Genomic DNA, 17,318 nt, shown 5'->3' with positions numbered 1-17,318 from the left:
TGAAATTAGCAGTGTTGCGTTCTAGGTGAGTTACGTTTCTAACTATAAATTATATATAACACTAGTATTTATGTCATATAGTAGTTATAAAGGTAGAATAAAATAATACACTAAAAGCACTTTACATGTAGTAAGTGTACAATAAATGACTATTACTACTATTATTATTGGTGGTAGTAATAGTACATTGTAGCCACTTCTTAATCTAAAGAGTTAAAGGAATGACATAGCAATTTCGGACATGGGAAAAAAATTAATGTGAGAAAACATTTAATATGTGATAGCTGTGATGATGATGACGATAATGACAACAACAGGTAGGGAGAGATTAAAAGTTTTCTAAAGTGTGACAATGTGGGAGGTTTTAAGTCTTCAAGGAGTTAGATCAAATTTCCAAATTCTGCTAATAAGTGGCAGAGGCAGAATTAAAACTTTCATTCTTCTAACGCTAGCATCTGCTCTCCTATCCATTACATTTTTCTGCCATTCTTCCATGGAATGAAAATACTTTTTTCTTAACCCATAGTGTTATGTATAGGTTCAAATGGGATTAGTACAAAATTCAAAGTCAGACTGCCTAGGCTCGATTTACCATAGATATGATTTGAGACATGTTAATTAACTTGCCTGAACCTATGTTTCTTCACCTGTTAAATGGCAGTAATCGTAGTACCTCACGGAGTCATCGTGAGAATTAAATAGGATGATGCACATAAAGCTTTAGCACGTCTGGTACATCGTTACGTGTTCAATAAACGTTAGCTATGATTATTTGTTACTCATTCTTAAGTAATTAATATTAAAATGTGAGAGAACTTTTTCCTGCATGGGGTCATTCTTAAGGAGTTTAGGTGGTTGCGTTAAGGGTTGTAACTTATCCTCGGCACTTATCCATCTCCATGGGAAAGCCTGGATCCTGCTCTGTGCAGCCCGTGGCCCCTGGCTTCCACCAGAGCCTGACCAACTAACCACAGGACGCGCGTGCACTTCCACGTCAGCATCACTGGCAGGCATTTTCTCCGTAAGCATCTTTGCCGCAATCGTTTTTGCGACATCACTAATTGGCCGTAAGGCAATTTTGTCGTAAAAGATACTGTAACTTTTCATTGGGTTGGTTAATTTCTCCTTTGACAAGTCAACCTCTGTAAAAAAGATATAGTAACCGGTTGATAGTTTGGGTTTTTTGTTTCCTTGGTTGGTTGGTCGTTTGGATGAATTTCTTACAGTTACTCCCATCTTTATAATATACATAAATCTTACCTTTCATAATGGTCTATATAGTTATGAGTAGACATGGTGGTGGTGGTCTTAAAATAGTTAACATTTCTTCCAGATGATGATGATTTGCCCCAAAGAATTAGTGGTTTCTTATTTTGAAACATTACAATGGGGAGAAACCTCTGAGAGCGTAGAGTTGAACTCAATTTCCCACGGGGGGAGGGCATTTAGGTACAATTCACAAAATAAAATCAGTTATTTGCGTAGTATTGCCATGATGCTACTGACATTTTAAATGCATTCAAATATCTTGTATTTTGCAATAAAGTCAATTTTGTTATTCATTTTTCATGTTTCATGATGTCCTTTTTAATGTTCTTTTATTTGTGGTTCTTTTTCCTTCCTTTTACGGCAAAATTGCCTTATGGCCAATTAGTTACGTGGCGAAAATGTTTGCGGCGAAAGAAGCGTACGGCAAAAGTACCTAGAACCATGAGCGTCATGTAAGTGGAGCTGTGTAACATAAAAGAATAAGTGGTGATGATCCTGCTTCTTTTTGTATTTCTCTCTGTGCCGAATCTCCTGCTGTCTCCACAGAGATGATCCTGTAAATAAGCAGAGAAGAAACCTGCAGGTTGTAGAAATGCAGATGTGTTTAGGTGATGGAATCCTCCCCACTAACGTTGCAAAGGAGCATTTATTTTATCTTCAATACCAGGAGCTGACCTGGCTGGGGTGAGTGATTCTAGTTTTCTCTTCCCACCAACACAAACAGAATCAACTAGGCAGGATGGGCAGGAGAAAAAGGTGTTTGGTATTCTCCAGGTGAATAATTCCCCAATTTAAACATTCAAATACTATTCTCTTATTCTTTGCCATATCCATGCAGCACTGTTATTATTATCTAATAATATTTATTAATTATCAAATAATTTCTTTAGATATTTACTTCACTTATGTAGCATTTATTTTTATGTACTTTAATTATGTATTATTTAAAAAGACATCTGTCTCCGGCTTCAGAAAAACAATGATAAAATAGGCATAGTAAATAGAGTGTCCCCAGAGAAAGGAACTTAAAGCAAAATCATCTATTTTTTTAAGTAAGAGATTTCAAATGTATTTGTAATAATTTTTAATTAACAAAATAAAACTTTAAATTTCCTTTTCTCTACTGCCATCCCCTTACCATGCTTTATGATTTTTTTTTTTTAGTATTTATTATCTTCTAATATGAAAGGTCATAGCTTTTAAAATTTCTTTTTCTTTTTTCTTTTTTTTATTTTTTAGGCGAGGCAACCCTTGGTTGACCTCACAGATTGCAAGGACCTTGTCAGCTTACAATCTCTTATTTTTTTATTTTTTACACCTACAGCACCTGGTCTTCTTAGGTGGTCTCTCATCCAAGTACTAACCAGGCCTGACCCTGCTTAGCTTCTGAGATCAGGCGGGATCAGGTTTGTTCAGGGTAGCATGGCCATAGACTAAAATTTATTTTTCAATTATAGTTGACATACAATGTTATATTAGCTTCAGATGTACTACATAGTGATTAGATGTTTATGTAATTTACAAAGTGATCACACGGATAGGTCTAGTACCCATCTGACACCATACGTAGGTATTACAATATTATTGATTATATTCCCTATATTGTACTTTACATCCTCATGACTGTTTTGTAACTGGCAATTTGGATATCTTAATCCTCTCTCCCTTTGCACCCAGCCCTCTACCCCACCTCCCATCTGGCAACTATGAATTTGTTTCTGCTTTATTTGTTCACTCATTTATTTATTTTAAGATTCCATATATAAGTGAAATGATATAATATTTGTCTTTGTCTGACTTATTTCTCTTAGCATAATACCCTCTAGGTCCATCCATGTTGTCTCGAATGGCAAGATTTTATTCTTTTTATGGCTGAGTAATATTCTATTGTATCTATGTACCACATCTTTATTCATCTACTGATGGACACTTAGGTTGTTTCCATATCTTGGCTATTGTAAATCATAGGGGTGCATATGTTTTTTCAAATTAGTGTTTTGGATTTCTTCAGATAAATACCAGGAAGTTGAATTGCTGGGTTATGTGTTAGTTTTATTTTTAATTTTTTGAGGATCTTCCATACTATTTTTCATAGTGGCTGCACCAATTTATAGTCTCACCAACAACACATAAGTGTTCTCTCCACAGCCTTGCCAATACGTGTTGTTTGTTGATTTATTGATGATAGCCATTCTGACAGGTGTGAGGTGATATCTCATTGTCATTTTAGTTTGCATTTGTCTGATGAATAGTGATGGTAAGCATCTTTTCATATGCCTGTTGGCTGTCTGTATGTCCCTTTGGAGAAATGCTATTCAGGTCCTCTGAAAGGTATGGGAATTTTTGTTTGTTTGTCTGTTTATTTGTGAACATGCCGACACATATTAGATGTTCAATAAATATTTCTTGAATGAATAAATTAATAAATAATTATAATGTCAGCAACCTCTGAATTGAATCACGGCTATATAAGTTATAAGATTATTTGTGTAGTCATATATTTTTGATATTTCTCAAAATTGAAAAGAAATAATTATTTTATTGGTATATATGCATATTAGTGTAATGTCTATCCAATCTGTATTTTCAAAATACATAGCTATTAAAATGGAAATGTTTGTGCATGCATGTTCAGACTCATCTAGTATATTGTCAGTAGTGTCCATGGGTTCTTTGGAAAATACTGATTTTGCTCTGAGAGTGTCTCCTCCAATAATACTACCAGTAACCAGACTGTCTAACTTTCTCGAGACTTTTCCAACTTTGACTTCTGAAATCTATGAGATGTCTGCAAAGGAACAGGGTTTGGGTCTTGGCTCCAAAAGCAGCATTAAATTTTCAGGAGAAACCATATCATAATGGGAGGAAGCTGTAAAATGAAAACAGACACTTCAGTTAAGTTCATGCTCCACCATTTGTTTTCTGAGTGACCTCGGCTAAGTTGCTTAATTTCTCTGTGCCTCAGTTTCTTCATTGTATGACATAATAGCAGTACCTACTTTATTGGGTTGTTTCGAAGATCAAAGTTCATGTGTACAAAGAGTTGACAAGTATCTGGCATATAGTAAATGGCAAATAATATTAGCTAATATCATTCCTAATATAACATAATAAGTATGGTTATGCATGGCACATTCTTTTGGATATTTCGAAAACACTCAGATCACTCAGAATTATTTTTATGAACTTGCTGTTATGACCGCAGACCAGCTTTCAGCAGGCTCTGAGGATTTGTGGAGTTGTTTATCTCAGAGGTAGGCCAGTAACCTAATTTACCTGCAAAAAAAGGGGCAAAGAGGGAGGAGTTCAAATAAACTGTAGTTTATTCCCTGTCTCATCGACAAGAGATTATTAATGTAGTGTATATTTACAGAGAATATTAAATGGAAACAGTCAGGGTCTTCTCGAGTTCACTAAGAATAAGAATATCCTCTGACCTTGTTGCATATCTTTATGGGAAGCATCAGTAAGCAGGCATGAACTCTGTACTCCTGTGGCCAGCTGTCTTATGGGTGACTGACTCCCTGTATGGCAAGCAGACACCTTTGCCTTTGCTTGCCCCATCTCCTCTGGAAGTCACTACTCTGCCCCAACTCTTTAGCCTTCAGTGTTTATCCATCATTCCCCTCAGGGAGTTTTTGCTGATACCAGGATTAGCATTAGAACTGAAGTTGCCATTGTCCCCTGTTATGTCTATTATTACACTTCTGATGTTGAGTAGTAAATGACTTTTTCCTTCGTCTTTCTCTATTTGATTATAAGCACTTTGAGGTCAGGGATACTGCTCATTCATTCATTTTTTGAAACATTAACAAACATTTATTGCTAGCTGCTACTGTGTGCTATTCTAGGGACCAGGGACATAGCTGTGACTAAGATAACATGAGCACTCTTTTCATGGGGCTTATAATCTAAAAAGAAAGTGAGACTATGTAATTACTTAAAATAAATGATGATGAAGATTACAGCAGAGAACAACAGGAAGCTCTTAAAGCAAACAAAGGGAGGATATAACTGAGTATGGAAGCCCAGGAAAGATATTACTGGAGGGAAAGTGGGGTGGGGCGGGGGCAAGTCGTTACAGACAGAGGGAAGGAAACGTATGCAGGTCCTGAGATGTGGAAGAACACAGCATGTTACTCAGTTTTTGTTTAATACTAGCATAATACTTTTGCATATACATTGTTTGCCACGTACATGTTTTTCGCACAACTTCTTCCTTCTATTAATTTATTTGGGTCATTAGAATTTGTCAATAGCTAAGGAGCTGGTAGGCTGTGTAGGATGAGAAAGCATGAAGGGAGGCCAACAGATTCATTGTTCTTATGATGGGAAAAGAGGTGTGATGCTAAAGGTGACCACTGCTCCAGTACAAATTTATTACGTAAGATGTACATGATAATATAACCCTTTGCTTTGATACTGAAACAAGAAACAGTTTTTCCTTTCCCGTCCTGGGCACTTGTATATTACCCAATGACAGACAACACATGTGCTTAGGTTACCAGCAAATCAGGGACACCAAACAAATGAGAAAAGTTATGTTTCAATGATCTTTTCCAAAATTTTGCAATTAGAAAATCTACAGTAAGCTGATTTAATTTCACTATACATGCAAGTTTTAATTTTAGCATAGATTTTACTTTTAGTTGTCTAAAGGAGGCACCATAATTTTTATGATTTTTACAGTGCTCAGGAACTCAAAATGCCTTATTACATACAGCACTAAGAGTGGAGAACATGAGCCAGGAAGTACAATAAACACATACATCTCACAGCAAACAAAACAGACATAGTTCCTGTCCTGGTGGAGCTTAGAGTCTAGCGGGTGGGCAGCTAAGAGCAAGAAAACAAACCGCTAAATTCATAGCAAATTTTCACGAGTGCTATGAAACAATGAATGACTGAAAGGAAGGTAAAACTTGAGGTGGAGAGAGGGAGAATGACTCACTGTGGGGTGACATTTAAACTGAGACATGACGTATGGATTATGCCAGTCATGTAAGAATGAAGAAAAGAGTTCTCGATGGAAGGATGAGCTCAGAGTAGAGAATGTCAGGAATGAGAAATAACTTTGAAGGTCAGTACATCTTGATATGGTGAGCATGGGAGACAGTGGCATGAGGGGAAGTTGGGAAGGTGGCCAGGAATCGAATTGTGCAGATCCTTGTAGCCCACCATCAGGCGATTGGAGGTTTCTTTAATGCATTGAAGAGCCACTGAAGAATTTAAACTTGGTTCTAGGCATTGTGGGACATGAATTGGTGATGGGCAAAAGTGGATATAGTTAGGAAGCTGCAGTCATCTAGGCTAGAGATGATAGTGGTTAGATTAGAGTGGCGACAGTGGAAATGGGGAAAATCGGACTATTTTGAATAAATATATTTTAGAAGTGGTATTGCGAGGGCTTGCTGATGAATTCGACATTGGGGCCAAAGGAGAGGCCGGTATCAAAGATCGCTTCTAAGTACAACTATCTTCCTTTTTGATTAGTTTTTACCTTCTGTATTCAGGAAAGTCTCAGGGCTCTGGCTCTGCAAAAGAGTGGGGAAAGTTGAAGGGGTTCTAAGCACCTAGCTTTCAGGGGTCTCTTCTCCTTTTCTCTGCAGATCTAGTGCTCTTGAGAATGAGGCATGAATGACCAGTCAGCGTGTTGAGCAAATCTACACTATGGATAAGCATCTTGACTAAGAAGGGATAAACGAAGGCTGGAAGAACACCAGGGTTTGACTCAAAAACCCCGTCAGCCTTGGGAAGCAGCTTGCCAACAAGAGCAGCCCTTCCTCTACTCAGCCTCCTAAACATTGCAAATCATATTCTCTTCCACAACTAGTGGTTCTTAAGTGGACAATCCTGATTCCTCCACCTTCTAACCTTGAGGTAACCATAACTTCTCTCATTGTCTCATCTATGCATACAGGTTAAAAAATTGCATTTGCCTACTGAATGGAGATTTAAATGAATTATGTTTGTAAAAACTTTAGCACATGCTTGGCATGCAAAAGGATCTCCGTGAGTTCCAGCTGTTCTTCATATTATCTATCCCCTTTATCTGAATTTTTCTTATCAAAGCCTTTAAAGCCCAATCTTTTCAGCTCCCAAAATTTTGAAAGAACTCCCTAATACCTCCCGCCTCAAGACCCCCAAATGGTCTTTTAGCTCCCTCAAATGGCTAAGTACTTCTTTTCCTCTGACAGACATACCGAGAGACTGACAGGAGAAAAGGGTAGGCTAAAAGTGGAGCTTATACATTTCGTGGTCTGTCTCATTTATGAGCCTAGTTCCTTTAAATGTTTACATCTGCATTTACCTTTTATTCCTATTTGATTTGTTTATTATGGTTGGTCTGAAGTGTGAGATTGGGAGCCTGGAGTTTGCTAACACTTCCATGTTAGAAAAGTGTACAATGAAGATATTGGAGTTTTCTGCTCCCCCTTCCCCACTATCACCACTGTGGGCAACAAAACTTCACAAGAAAATCTCTGAGCTCTCTTACATCTGCCCACTGCTACCTCCTTTTGGGGCCTCTTGCTTAACATGCCCCTGGCTGTGGCCCCTGCTAAAAACTAAGAGGTCTTCCTGAGAAGTGGGAGACTACTATTCTGAACCAAGTAGGTTTGATTCTACGTGGGGGTCATGGTAGGGCCAAACCCAGAGAGGGGTAGTTAAAGTCTAACAAAGCAGCTTTCTTCATTTTAACTCTTTAAACCTCTTTCCTTTTACCCTAAGTCCAAATTGCTTCTTTTTTCAGAGCATCTATTTCTCTTTCTAATAAATTTCTCAGTCCTTACCAAAACTGTAATTCATCTCTCAAATAAATCTATAAAATTCTAAATTCTCGTTTAAGTATAATTTTCAAAATGGTAGGATCAAGACCCTCAGGCAAATGTAAAATATACACATCAATGGTTTTGTTTGTTTGTTTGTTTGTTTGTTTGTTTGTTTGTTTATATCATAGGACCTAAAATATTTTAAAACTGACCCCAAAAGTATTGATAAGCTAGATCTTTATAAGCGATATACAGATGAAAAGATAAGAGTGGTTCAGTACAACTTACAAACCATCGTGTGTGTGTGTATATATATATATATATATATATATATATATATAGAGAGAGAGAGAGAGAGAGAGAGAGAGAGACAGAGAGAGACAGAGAGAGACAGAGAGAGAGACAGAGAGAGAGACAGAGAGAGAGAGACAGAGAGAGAGAGAGGGGATATGGAATAACACACTCAATTCATGTGAATTGTAAGCTAAAAGTGGAGAATTCCGAGAAATTTCTCACTTGCAGCAAATGCACAGGCTTCCCCAGCACCTTGTGGCTTTGTAGGGAATGTTCAGTCATTTGTGGGTACTTGGGTATAGAAGTTTGAGAAGCACTCACTGGCAATTTGGGCTCCTTGGGGTATAAACTATGTCTCATTCCTCTCTGTATCCTCATGCTGAATTTAGGGCCACCCACAGAGAGTGATCTCAGGGATGCTTTGGTCCACCCTTCCATCGTCCTATCCACGCATCCATCTTTGTCGAGGAACAAGCCAAAAGGGCAGCCTTAAACTGGTGGAAAGAGTTCAGTTTTGGGAGACTTCAGATAGCTGTTGGTCTGAATTCTGACTCTGTCACTTATTAGCTGTGTGATCCCCTCTCTGAACCTCAGTTTTCTCAATTTTAAATGAGTATATAAAACCCACCATGACCAGCCAAGCATAAAGTTGAGGGCTGGGGAGGTGGGTGTCTGCTCCAGTCCAGAAGTCTACTTTGAGCTTAAGAAGGCAGAAAGGAGCTGAGGCCTCAGAGAGGAGCCTCTTGGCCTCTGGGATTAGAAGGGTCCATGTTGAATTGTGGCTCTGGAACTTCCTCTGTCCACACTCCCGGTAGGCGGTGTACAGTCCAGATGTTGACTTGGGTGTAGTGATGGAAGGATCAGATGTGTCTCATACACCTCAATCTCCAACCAAATGTACTGCCCTTCTCATGTCTGCCCCATGGAGTCCCAGTTCACAGCAAGGGTCATTTGGAAAGATAAATACCCAGAAGTGCAATTGCTTGTTTAAAAGGTATATATCCATTTTTAATTTTTTGAGAATCCTCCATACTATTTTCCATAGCGGCTGAACCAATTTGCAATCCCACCAACAATGTATGAGGGGTCCCTTTTCTCTGCATCCTCGCCAGCACTTCCTATTTTTAATTTATTGATGATAGCCATTCTGACAGGCGTGAGGTGATTTCTCATTGTGGTTTTAATTTGCATTTCTCTGATGATTAGCAACATTGAACATCTTTTTGTTTGTCTGCTAACCATCTGTATTTCCTCTTTGGAAAAGGATATGTTCAAGTCTTCTGCCCATTTTTTAATTGGATTTTTTGTTTTTTGTTTTTGTTGACTTGTAGAAGTTCTTTATAAATTTTAGATATTAACCCCTTATCAGATGTATCGTTAGCGAAAATCTTCTCCCAAACAGTCAATTGTCTTTTTGTTCTGTTGATGGTTTCCTTTGCTGTACAAAAACTTTTTAGTTTGATGTAGTCCTATTTGTTTATTTTGTTTGTTTGTTTTCCTTGCCTGAGGAGAGATATAAAAAAATGATCCAGCTTCTTCTTCCTCTTTTTTTTTTTTTTGTACGTATCTACCCAATTTTCCTAATACCATTTATTGAAGAGACTCTCTCTTTATGTTCTTACCTCCTTTGTCATATATTAAGTGAGCATATAGGAATGGTTTTATTTATGGGCTCTCTATTCTGTTCCACTGGTCAGTGTATCTGTTTTTATGCCAGTACCATGTTGTTTCCATTACTGTAGCCTTGTAGTATAGTTTGATATCAGGTAGTGTGATACCTCCAACTTTGTTCTTCTTTCTCAAGATTTCCATGGCTATTTGGGGATTTTTATGGCTTCACGTAAATTTTAGGATTATTTGTTCTAGCTCTCTGAAAAATGCCGTTGGTATTTTAATAGGGATTGCATTGGATCTATAGATCACTGAGTAGTATGGCCATTTTAACAATGTCGATTCTTCCTATCCACGAATAGGGTATGAGCTTCCATTTATTTGCATCTTCTTCAATTTCTTTTTCCAATGACTTATAATTTTCTGAAAACAGATCTTCTACATTCTTGGTTAATTTGATTTGCAGGTATTTTATCATTTTTGATGCAATTGTAAATGAGATTGTTTTCTTAATTTCTCTTTCTGAAAGTTCATCATTGGTGTATAAAAATGCCACTGACTTCTGAATATTTATTTTGTAACCTGCTACTTTACTGAATTCATTGATCAGTTCTAACAGTTTTTTGGTGGAATCTTTATGGTTCTCTGTATATAGTATCATGTTATCAGCAAATAACAAGAGTTTTACTTTTTCCTTTCCAATTCAGTGCTTTTTCTTTCACTTTCTTGTCTTATTGCTGTGGCTAAGACTTCCAATACAGTGTTGAAGAGGAGTAGTGAAAGTGGGCATCCTTGTCTTGCTCCCGATCTTAAGGAAAAGGCTTTTAGCTTTTCTCCATTGAGTATGATGTTAGCTGTAGTTTGTCATATATGGCCTCTATTATGTTGAGGTATGTTCCCTCTATTTCCACTTTGCTGAGAGTTTTTTCATAGATGGATGCTGGATTTTGTCGAACACTTTTTCTGCATCTGTTGATATGGTCATATAGTTTTTATCTTTCTATTCATTAATGCTGTGTATCACATTAATTGATTTGCATATATTGAACCAAACTTGCATCCCACCTTGATCATGGTGTATGATATTTTTAATGTATTGCTGAATTCAGTTTGCTAATATTTTGTTGAGGATTTTTGCATCATTGTTTATAAGAGATATTGGCCTACAGTTTTCTATTTTTGTAATCTCTTTGTCTGGTTTTGGAATCAAGGTAATGGTGGCCTCATAAAGGAGTTAGGGAGCCTTTCCTCTTCTTAAATTTTTTTGGAATAATTTGAGAAGAATAGGTGATAATTCTTTGAATGTTTGGCACAATTCGCTTTGAAGCCATCTTGTCCAGGACTTTTGTTTCTTGGGAGGTTTTTGATTACTGATTCTATTTCATTGGTAGATATCAGTTGGTGTAGATTTTCTGTTTCTTCTTGACTCAGTCTTGGGAGATTGTGTATTTCTAGGAATGTGTCCATTTCTTCCAGATTGTCCAATTTGTTGACATATAATTGCTCATATTATTTTCTTATGAGCCATTGTATTTCTGTGGAGTCCATGGCTATTTCTCCTCTTTCATTTCTGATTTTATTTATTTGAGTCCTCTCTTTTTTTTCCTTGATGAGTCTGGCTAAGGGTCTGTCAATTTGTTTATTCTTTCAGAGAACCAGCTCTTGGTTTCATTAATCTTTTGTATTGTTTTTCTAGACTCTATTTCATTTATTTCGGCTGTGATCTTCATTGTTTCCTTCCTTCTATTCACTTTGGGCCTTGTTTGCTGTTATTTTTCTAGTTCTTTTAATTGTAAGGTTAGATTGTTTACTTTTTCTTGTTTCCCGAGATAGGCATGTATTGCTATGAATTTCCCTCTTAGGACTGCTTTCACTGTGTCCTATAACTTTTGAGTAATTGTGTTTTCATTTTCATTTGTCTCTAGATATCTTTTGATTTCTTCCTTGATCTCATTTATAACCCATTCATTGTTTAGTAGCATGTTATTTAGTCTCCATGTGTTGTGTATTTTCCACTTTTTTTTCTTGTAGTTGATATCTAGTTTCATACCATTGTTATCAGAGAAGACAGTTGATATGATTTCAATCTTCTTAAATTTATTGAGACTTGATTTGTTTTCTAACATGTGGTCTGTCCTTGAAAATGTTCCATGTGAACTTGAGAAGAATGTGTATTTTGCTGCTTTGGGGTAAAATGCTCTGAAAATATCTATTAAGTCCATCTGTTCTAGTGTGTCTTTTAGGCACATTTTTTCCTTGTTGATTCTTTGCCTGGAAGATCTGTCTATTGGTGTCAATGGGGTATTAAAGTCTTCTACTATAAGTGTATTACTATTGATCTCTCCTTTTATGTCAGTCAATAATTGCTCAAAAGGTGCTCCTATGTTGGGTGCGTATATGTTTACTAGGGTTATGTCCTCTTGATTTATCGATCCCTTTATCATTATATAATGCCCCCTGTTTATCTCTTATTGTAGGCTTTGTTTTAAAGTCTATTTTGTTTGATATATCTTTTTCCATTTCTTTACTTTCAGTGTGTGAGTGTCATTTGATCTGAAGTGGGTCTCTTGTAGACAGTATATGCATGAGTCTTGTTTTCTTATCCATTTGGTTACCCTATGTCTTTTGATTGGGTCATTTAATCCATTTACATTTAAAGTGATTACTGATAGGTACATTGTTGCTGCCATTTTATTATTCATATTTGTTATTCTATTTTCTTTTTTACCCCTTCTCTTTTTACAGAAGACCCTCTAACATTTCTTATAATGCTGGCTTGTTGGAGATGAGTTCCTTAAGCTTTTTTCTGTCTGGGAAGCTCTTTATCTCACCTTCCATTTTAATCAAAAGTCTTGCTGGGTAGAGTATTCGTGGTTGTAGATTCTTGTTTTTCATAACTTTGAATATCTCTTGCCATTCCCTTCTGGCTTGCAAAGTTTCCATTGAAAAGTCAGCAGACATTCTTATGGGGGTACCCTTGTAAGTAACCAGCTTTCTTTCTCTTGCTGATTTTAAGATTCTTTTTGTTTGACCTTTGGCATTTTAATATGATGTGTCTTGGTGTAGGTCTGTTTGATTCCTCTTATTTGAAACTCTTTGTGCTTCCTGAACTTGTATGTCTAATTCCTTTGCCAGCTTATGGAAGTTTTCTGTTACTATTTCTTCAAATAGAGTCTCAATCTCTTGCTCTCTCTCTTCCTCTTCAAGTATTTCTATGATTTGAATATTTTTATGCTTCGTGTTGTCCCAGAGGTCTCTTAAACTATCCTCATTTTTTTAAATTCTTTTTTCTACTTGTTGTTCTGTTTGGGTATATTCAGCTACTTTGTCTTCCAATTCGCTGATTCGATCTTCTGTTTCGTTCAATCTACTGTTGAATCCTTCTAGTGTATTCTTCATTTCAGTCTTTGCATTCCTCATTTCTGTCTGGTTCTTTTGTATGGTTTCTATGTCCTTTTTAATGCTTACTATCTCTCTGTTGATGTTCTCATTGTGCTCATCCATTCTCCCCATAAGTTCGAGCATCCTTATAACCATTATTCTGAACTGTGTCTGGTAGTTTGCTTGCCTCCATTTCATTTAGCTTATTTTCTGGAGTTTTCTCTTGTTGTTTTATTTGTGGCATGTTTCTTTGTTTTCTCATTTTATTAGCCTCTCTGTGTTTGTTTCTGTGTGTCAGCATTGGTCAGGTGGCCTAATGGAGAAGGCATTATGTGTGTGGCCCAGTGGCACACTCTCCCTGATCCCTCGTGCTGGGAGCTCTGGATGTGACCTCTATGTGGGTTGTGTGTGATCTTCTGTTGTTGCTAAACCTTTATTGTTGTTAGTAGATCAGTAGGTGGGATTAACATTCAGGCCGACTAATTTTGGGAATTGACTGCACCTTCAGAATAAGAGTTGCTATGTGGGGGCTGACTCCACTGAGTGGGATTTGCCCTAGCAGGCTTGTGTACTTGTTGCAACCACCCTTTGTGTGTATCACTACTGGAACTAGTCAGGAGTTGCTCTGTTGTGGTCTGGTGTCAGTCTCCGATGCTTTAGTTTTGTGGCCCCCCCCCTTGGAAGGGACTCCCCCTAGGCCAAGGTCAGCCACTGCTTTTGATTGCTCAGGACTACCCGGTGAGAACTACAAAGTGATGTGCTGATGGTTATTGCCTATGCTGGATCAGCTTCGATGTGGGTCTTTTATATTATCGGATGTAGGTGTTATGATCAGCTGGACTTCAGGTGACCCTCTAAGTTGTTTATTTTATAATTTGGTTGTAATTTCAATGTGGTCTTGGGAGGAGACGAACCCTAATCCACCATCTTCCAATGAACTCCCACAAGGCTAATCTTTATGACCTTGAATAAACTAAGCTAGTAGTTGATCTTTTGTAGGTCCTAATAGCCAACCCTTGTATCACCTGAATCAATAGACAGAATAAATATTTATCTCTTGTTTCTGGGAGAGGCCTTAACACAGAATGTTAAGGGCGCAATGATTTGATACTGAAGATGAAGAAATGGAATTTCATATCTTGGTCTCGCCAGGTAATTTTTTTGACCCCATTCACTGAATCACAACATGCCCAAAGTTAAATTTTGGGTTTCTCATTTCATGCAATGTTTTCATCTCTCACAATACCCTCCCGTTTTACAACTGCTTCTGGGAGAGGGGTAACTGAAAGTAGAGGACAAAAAAGAGAATATATGGAAACAATGTGTTCAGGTAGAATGTGGTGCTGGTTCTTGAACCAGTCTTGACCCAATCACACTGGGGGGCGCGGGCATAGTGGCAGATATGCTGGACCCTGTGTGAAAACCAAAAGATTAATAATTAATAACTGAACTCTTCTTATGAGGAGTTCATAACAATTGTCATGAAGTATCAATTGCGCTTGTTTTTAGGAAATACACACAGAAATATTTATGGAAAAGAACATAATGTCTATAACTTTCTTCTGCAGGTTTCCTTTTTTCCTTCCCCTCTTTCTCCTCCACTGACTTATTCCCTCTTGCCCCACCCCCATTCCTAATGTTGTTGGAGTGATGCTCACGGGGACCTCAAACACACAGGACACAAATGGAAAAGAACAAGTTCCTTCCCCCGCCTACAGTCTCTAGTCTCCCTCCAACACCCCACCCACCCGCCCTGGTGGCAGAGTTGGCTGGCTGGTCAAGCAGTGATGGGGTTTGCATTGTCCCAGGCCTAACATTGTAAATCAGAGATTGAAGAGCGGTCGTGAAACCGAGAGACAACACTTTCTTGTCCTTTGAGCCCTTCGAAGTTTTCTAGGTGGTGGCTTCTTGACTTATACTCAGTATAAGAGATTCAGCCATGGCGAGGGAGTTTCGTGTTGCTTTTTAGGTAGGCAGGACTCTGACCTCTGAGGGGGTCAAAATTCCTAGTGTCCCCTTTTAAGAAAATGACACTTTTATCCCACAGGAAGCAAGCCATATGTTTTATTCTTGTGGTTAGAAGTTCTATAAAATTCTTGGCAAGTTTTTTACAATACTAGCGTTGGGATCTGTAGTTGAGAATCAAGTATTATGATTTCCTTCTCCAAGGAAGAACATTTAGAGATCATCTAACTCTCTCCTTCAAACTTTATTGAATGTAAGATACTTCTATTGCATGTTGAGTGTCTTTCCCTCTCAGTAGCATATCCAAATCTCTCCAAATTTGACCTTTGGAGCTGAGATGTTTGTTTGTTCATTTATTAGGGTCTCCGCTCTACTGGCCCTTCTAAGGGCCTTAACTACTGGACAGTCCTCGTAGGACATGGCCTACCATGGGCAACAAGTTAACTCAAATACAATCAGTAGGCATGCAGTTTCCTGTGCACCTCTAGTGTGTGCTCCCCATTCTCCCATGGCTCCCAGTCTCAGCATGGATGGAGTCACAGAGATCTACAGCAGAGGCTGGGTTTTGTTTCAGGCCCCTTTTTCCTTTCTATGCCCAAATGAGTAAAGCAGGAGCTAGAAGAGGTAGGAAATGGAATGTAGTCTTTTCTCCTCCCTTTGGTTTCCTGAGCTCCTGCTGCGTGTTTTTTACACAATACAAGTGCGCGGTTGAATGTTTGAAGGCTATGGAGATTTTTTGGGCCCACTGTCTGGTCGAGTAACAATTTTCGTTGTTGACCAGTGTTATGATGTAATTATTCTTCAAGGAAGTATAGTTCAAATGCCCTATAGAGCCTACCTATGTAAGGGAATTTACAAATAGCCAACGTCCATGTATAATATCATCCTGTCTCACAAATCTCACTGCATTGGCACTGATGTGATTTTCTGCCAGCCTTTACTGAAAGGAAATACCTCAAGGATGGTGCAATGAAGAGCATCAAGAATATATTCTCTGGAATGGGAGAGAATTCCGTGCAATTAATTACTTGGGAAGCGAATCTCAGGTGAAAAGGGCAATGAGAACAAGACTAATCAGAAAGGCAAGGTAAGCAAATGTGGCAAAACCAAGTTAAACACAAGGTCAGGTTCACTGCAGGATCCAGATAATCATACAAAAAATGTCATGTAAATCTTTAGAAAAAAGCCTTTTAGTTAGACTCTCCCATTTATATTCAAGTAGTCTTTTAGGCCTGAGAATCAGTACTTCTGATTATAAAAATGCTCATATGCTTCAATACATGGATCATCCTTGTTTTAAGTGGTGAAAGTTAATTATTTTGTATTTACTTAATGGCTTTAAAAATTCCTGTTTTTATATAGAAGACCTGATTCATATACAGTCTAATATTTACACTAAAATAAAGGAAGTGACTTAAATAGCTCTCTCTTGTTCCAATTAAACATGCTTTCCATTGACCACATGCTGAGAAACAGAGCAACACTGAACGCAGGCTCCTTTGGTTACATATGGTAAAAAGCAAACCTTGGCTCATCAATCATTCTTTCCTAGTACCTTTGAGTAAATAAATGGAGTGCTCTATCTTAGAAGTGACTTTGTCCCAGTTTTCCTGAAACATCAATAAAAAACAAAAACAAAACTACCTTGTTTGCAGCCAGGAGGACATGCTCATTTAAATTAAGTTGATCTCAGGGGACAGATGGACATATCTCAAACCTGGTCTGCCTGGGGCAACAGACACATGCAGACAGAAATGCTGAGAAAACAGAGGCTGTACAGGTAATTACAAGATTTAGAATCTGGATCAGGCGAGGGACGAGGTTAACCTGGGACGTGGCAGAGAGTCTTGGAGAGCTTTGCTGGAATGGAGGGAACACTCAAACTGGTCCTGGTGTGGGTGTGAGACGGATATGATCTGAGCTCTGGGAAATCCCGCCCCAATGCTTGTTTTGTCCTTGGCCCTTGCCTTACACGTTCTGCTCAGTCTTGCCTTCCTTGCCCCTTGCACCTGTGGTTCTCCTTCTCTC

The 17,318-nt window shown here is 38.0% G+C and overlaps 1 pseudogene; it reads right to left on the bottom strand.

Moving 5' to 3' along the window:
* Window positions 1-2,584: 2,584 nt before the first annotated feature.
* On the bottom strand, window positions 2,585-2,703 carry LOC118605797 (annotated as a pseudogene).
* Between the last annotated feature and the right edge of the window lie 14,615 nt (window positions 2,704-17,318).

Source organism: Rousettus aegyptiacus, unplaced genomic scaffold (genome assembly GCF_014176215.1).
Source record: "Rousettus aegyptiacus isolate mRouAeg1 unplaced genomic scaffold, mRouAeg1.p scaffold_m13_p_7, whole genome shotgun sequence".
Classification (NCBI taxonomy): Eukaryota; Metazoa; Chordata; class Mammalia; order Chiroptera; family Pteropodidae; genus Rousettus; species Rousettus aegyptiacus.
Note: the sequence above shows the minus strand (reverse complement) of the source record. Positions and strands in the feature narration are given on the sequence as shown.